This window comes from Ceratina calcarata, unplaced genomic scaffold, assembly GCF_001652005.2.
Source record: "Ceratina calcarata isolate Rehan_Ccalc_2016 unplaced genomic scaffold, ASM165200v1 scaffold422.2, whole genome shotgun sequence".
In the NCBI taxonomy this organism is placed as follows: domain Eukaryota; kingdom Metazoa; phylum Arthropoda; class Insecta; order Hymenoptera; family Apidae; genus Ceratina; species Ceratina calcarata.
The window spans coordinates 1345381-1351429 of NW_017165837.1; positions in this window are offsets into that span (position 1 = coordinate 1345381).

Genomic DNA, 6049 nt, shown 5'->3' on the forward strand with positions numbered 1-6049 from the left:
ATAAAAACATTCAGATTTATTCACATGGACTACTATAAACTGTGTACTCTTTAATTTAAAATCAATCATAACCAGATCCACTATCGCTTCATCAAATGCAGGAACATCAGAGAGGTTTCGAGAGTAAATAGAAAACAGAAAGCGCCGCTTTATCAAGTGCAGCTCTAAGCGACGCTTATTTAAATCGGGATTCGAACGAGTGATATTATCCACGAAATAAGTAGAATCGTATTCCACAGACTCTCTTGCTTCACACATTCGCACCACGAGGTATTCCGTCACTGAAGCGAAGACACAGTTTCGCCCGTTTCTCTCTTTTTTTGTGTATCGATTATCGTTACCCTATAGAGGATTCCGTGTAGCTTAGCGGCGAGGCAAGAGCATCCGCTCGGAGCACCGTTCGCGCACCGTGTCCCTGGGATTACTTCTGGCTTTAATGTCCGACGACAAGGGATTTCGAAGGTAATTGAATCGAGTACACCGATTCGCCGCGTCTTTACAGCCCGAGAACGTCGTCGCCTAAGGATCTTAAACGATTACGCGGAAGCTATCAAGCTTTGATTTGGATATGACGTCGAAAACGTAAGGCCACAAGACTGTCTCTAAACAAAATAACTAGATGTGAACGACGATTTTCGCGAGGAAATATTATCACACATTAGGGGACGGTCGATTAAAGTCGATAAAATTGAAGGTATTGTGCACGGTGGAAGTGCACGTGACCTGCGACAATGTAGCTGAATGGAGAAGCGAGAAATCCATCGAGAGCGGGTTGGAAATGACGCGGAAGAAAAGCCGAGATGGAAGCCTCGAAAATGTCAGGTGATTCGGTCAATAGCCACTTTTCATAGGGCAACACAGGAAATTGCCAATTGATATGTACATAACTGACTGCGCGAATAAATTGTTGTCATCGCTAAAGGAAAATATTCCCTCCCGGGAGGGAATATTTTCGCAAACGGAGATCGAATCTGATGCACACGTCGGAGCATCTTGAAGAGATTGCAAGTATCAGTTGGCTCGACGGATGAATAATCATTAAATTTGCGACTAGAGAGACAAGGATCAATTGCGAGTCAATTCTGACTTCCCACGTTGTTCTTATAACAAATGGAATGACTCTGCGCTTTTCCATGAATAATAATGGAAAGATCAATGTCTATCTTGGTAAAAGGAGTCATTCAAAATGATTTACAGAAGAACTGAATAATAAAAACATTCAGATTTATTCACATGGACTACTATAAACTGTGTACTCTTTAATTTAAAATCAATCATAACCAGATCCACTATCGCTTCATCAAATGCAGGAACATCAGAGAGGTTTCGAGAGTAAATAGAAAACAGAAAGCGCCGCTTTATCAAGTGCAGCTCTAAGCGACGCTTATTTAAATCGGGATTCGAACGAGTGATATTATCCACGAAATAAGTAGAATCGTATTCCACAGACTCTCTTGCTTCACACATTCGCACCACGAGGTATTCCGTCACTGAAGCGAAGACACAGTTTCGCCCGTTTCTCTCTTTTTTTGTGTATCGATTATCGTTACCCTATAGAGGATTCCGTGTAGCTTAGCGGCGAGGCAAGAGCATCCGCTCGGAGCACCGTTCGCGCACCGTGTCCCTGGGATTACTTCTGGCTTTAATGTCCGACGACAAGGGATTTCGAAGGTAATTGAATCGAGTACACCGATTCGCCGCGTCTTTACAGCCCGAGAACGTCGTCGCCTAAGGATCTTAAACGATTACGCGGAAGCTATCAAGCTTTGATTTGGATATGACGTCGAAAACGTAAGGCCACAAGACTGTCTCTAAACAAAATGTTTGTCCGTACGCCAGAAGACAAACAGAGGACCGAGTCTTAGGAAGAATAAGAATAAGACGGAGAGGATCGCGGTGAATTTGACTGGCTTTGATGCACGGACGGATTATTCAGTTAATTCTTTCTGGCTGGCTCGACGAGCAGAACCGGAAGCGATGTCTCTCTTTTCGTGTCAGATGGCCCGTGTTCGCTGGGCACGTCGATTCGGCGTTTTGATCCGCCATGTGGAAGGAACCGATCGCTATGAAACAAGCGCCACCGTTACGGCCACGCGAACCGAGCCTGTAATCGGATGACTGAAGATCGCCTATTCCTGTGTGACAGCGCGCCGAAAGGCGGCCGCTCGTGAGCATAATGAACGACATTTCGAACCCGCTTACACCCTTCTTTCCTTACCGACGCGTGGGTGGGGAACAAAGAAAATACCGGTCGCAAATGAAGCGACGTCCAGTGACAGAGGAGCGGAAGATTATCGACCGAAGATTTGACGCCGTTTATAAATGAATTTCAGAAAATTAGGTGACCGACGATTATAGCATAATTTCATCTGCCTATATCTCATAAAAAATGATTAATAAATGTGATAAAAAGAAACAATAAATGTGAACTTATAACCCACGACATTTCGTGAAGAAAATGTTTTTTATATTTTGCATCATTAATAATGCAAGAATCGGAAGCTCGAAATGAACAAAAAGAAGTGGACGAACGAATTTACGCACCCTCTTGCGACAGCGTTCAGATGAAACTCGATGTGCGAAATTTTGTAAATTAATTTCATCGCCGTCATCACGCGTAATGAAGCATTATACGCTCATTGGATTTCGTTACGCGTACCTACGAATATTGTTCAAATTTAAGCGAGTAATCGATAACGCAACGTGCTTCAAAATGATAAAAAATATGTCTGTGCATTGTTATGGAAATATTATCCTTCCGGAGTGTTCAGATTTCAAATGATAGCACGCCAAATAGAATATTTAATCACTACTGTTGCAACTGGTAAACTATATGACTGCTAATAATTATGTTCAAAATTGTTCAAAATTTGGTGTACAAGCGCGAATTTGGAAAAAATAACTGACTTGAGGGAATAAAAGCCAAAAAATCTGGAACTTCTGACGCTTTTTAGAATNTTTGTCAGCGTCAATACTTAATTGGATATTTCCTTCTATACTTTTTAGCACGTAGCTATTTATTATTAGCATTATTCCTCCGACATCTGATTTCTTTTTAATTATAGGGAATGCGTTTTTCTAAGATACATAAACTTTTGGGATTGACTGTATAGTCAATACATACTTAAATTCTAAAGTAATGCCGTCCCGACGAAGGAGAAATGGAAGTTACGTGATCAGACACATATAAATCCCAAATCAACTCTCAAGCATAATGTCTTCTATCAATTCGATCTCGTGGGATTCTATGAATGCATTGAGAGAAAGAGATTCAATTTAAATAGAAGATTTCATAAAACCACCCTCTCCAGGAGGGATAAAGCGGTGTGGTAAAAGAGGAGCGTTCTCTCCGGCGAACACGGTTAATTTCTCAACGAGCCGATACTTTCGCCGATCGGCTCGACGACAGTGTTCCAAATAAATCCGCCGGGGCACAGAGGGGGATGGGTTTCACGCGACATGAAGGTAGGTCATGCCGTAAAAAAACGTAGCTGGCTACGTAATTCGCAAGCCCCGAGACGTCCAATCGTCTATGCTTCAAAGGGAGGCCGCGGTTGTATACGGCCGGTTCGAGGCCACCTTCGCACGCACGAATAGTCAGGTGGCAACTGAGCGCAAACGGTTATTTTTAGTACAATTTGTCGCTCGAACGATGCCATAAAGCGTGCCTAACCGCCGTGTGTGTAACGGCCTATAGAAATTTTCACGTGTTTGTACCCACGACTAAACGTTAGTCGCGGTCGTTAAATGTGTCGTCGGCGAACGGTACGTGTGGAAAAAACCGTCACTTTATAAATCCTCCCCGTTTAACATTTCGTATCGTCCACTGACTCTCCGTCACGCCGCGATACAAAATAGATTGCGAGCAATCGCTGATATTAAAAATCGGGGAAAGTACGATTGCCTGTCGATGCCTAATCTACTCCGTAATTGTCTCCCGGACTTAAGAATCCAATCTACCACCGTGTATAAAGTCCTTTAGCGAATTGATAACATATCTTCATTCGAACAGGATTTCATAGTAGGGAAACGCGACTTTGCAACGGATATAATTGGACTTTGCCTTAATTACGTCGTCTACTGTATGCCCATCGGATGAGCTGAATAACGCATTCGACGCGCGTTCAGGCGGCCGGCAACGGAAGATTAACGGCACCAAAGGGAGCAAGAAAGATGCAGATCTCCCAACTGAAATATTAAGACACTCAACCGACCCGACAGCTGTGATACTGCAAAAATCAAATAAGAGGACACCACGTCGGTTTGATCATTTGAAAAATTCATATCGCGCAAAGTGTATCGCTTCTTGTTCTGAATTAGTTATCGGACGCAATACTCCCCTCACGGAGATTGTTCCTTTTAAGAATAGAACTTCGAAGAAAGATTGCGGTCAGCCAACTTCGACCGATTTCCCACCAAGAATTTAGTTCCTAAACGTTTTTAGGAACTATGTCGATTGCAATTTCCTGCTAATACCTCAACTCGTTTCCCGAAGTCAACACTTTTCAGAAAATTAAGTATCGCTTTAGCTCAAGTATCGAATTATTAAGAAACATCTGTATTTCGCTTTCTCCGTTATTTAATATGCTCGGATTATCTGCGTTTAATGGGATGACCTGGTGGAGGTGCGAGCATGCCACCTTGGATCAGTGTTATCCGGATCTACTATTACAGTCTACCGCGATAAACCGTTTTCGTTCCCGGAAGCACCCCTATTTACGTAGGCGTAAAGCGAGTGACTAAGAGTAGCAATCTCACCGGGGTACGTGTTGCCACGGGACAACACGTGCCGTGTAACGAACTACTCTTCCCACGTGTGTACGCGTGGGCGTGTGTTGAGCGTGGATCCGCGCGTATGCAGGTGCACACGCAACCGCGTGTGACGTAGGTTAGGATGTGGTCAATGAAGCATCGGATACATGATAACAGTGGCGGTCAGGGACGACGTTAAGTGACGTCCACATCGTGATCAAAATTGATTTCGATAAGAGAACACGAGAAGAGAAATTTGTTAATAAATTTTTATTTGTTCGACTCTACGTCAATCGGCGATAATTAAGAATTGATAGAAAGAAACTGATATACGATGCAATGATAGAAGAATGAAAATTCGTGTTGCATGCGCGTTGAAACGTTCGCGTAGCCGGATTTTGAACTCGAACCTTTCAAATCAATCGAACCGGCGAGGCGAGGCGAACGACGAATTCTTTTTGTATCCAGGTTTAATTTTCGCAAATGGATATCGTTTGCAACTCCGCCAGCCTGTGGTTTGCAGGTCAATGCGTGTATTTGAGATAACGAACACGGTTGTCTTCGACTATCCGTGAAGCTCAAAATTCGAAACCAGCTGAAAACGTGAAACCACAAGCTCGACCTAATTTTTGGAGCTTCGCGATGAAAGGTTTCAGTTTTTCGAAATACGAAGTATCGCACGTATTTCGATTTATTTACCAATTGTTAAAAATACGATCGCCCAATGGCAAAAGATATTACTTGTTTCGATCCTATCATGTTCGTAGTATAAACACGATGATGGCAATTGTGGTTTTATCACGCTGTAAATGTAAATGGAACGACACGACCTTTTAAAAAATTGAATACGTGCAGGTCTAGATGGAAAATCGAATAAAATATCGGAGAAAGTAGTGAACGCACTTCATAAAATTAATTCATAGATAATTTCAGCGCAATTGAAATACATTTTAAGATACGAGTTTCCAATATTAATTTCGCAAGGTGCACGAGCGAGGTATTTGTTCGACGAGTTACAAATAACACGTTCTTCTTGTACCACCTATGTACTCATTATTTGTTCAAGCATTATTCAATGAAATAAATCTGTTTGATTCATTTCCCTTCGTGTATACGCGTCCAATTAAAATTTAATTATTGAAATCTAGAATCAGAAGTTGCAGAGGATTAAAGATATTATTTTGATAATAAAATATTCGTTAGAAAGAACGTTATTCTGCTATGTAAATATTAAAATTTATTCTACATTAGCCTGAGTCCAGTTCAATTTTATTGAAAATAAATTATGGAAAATAAA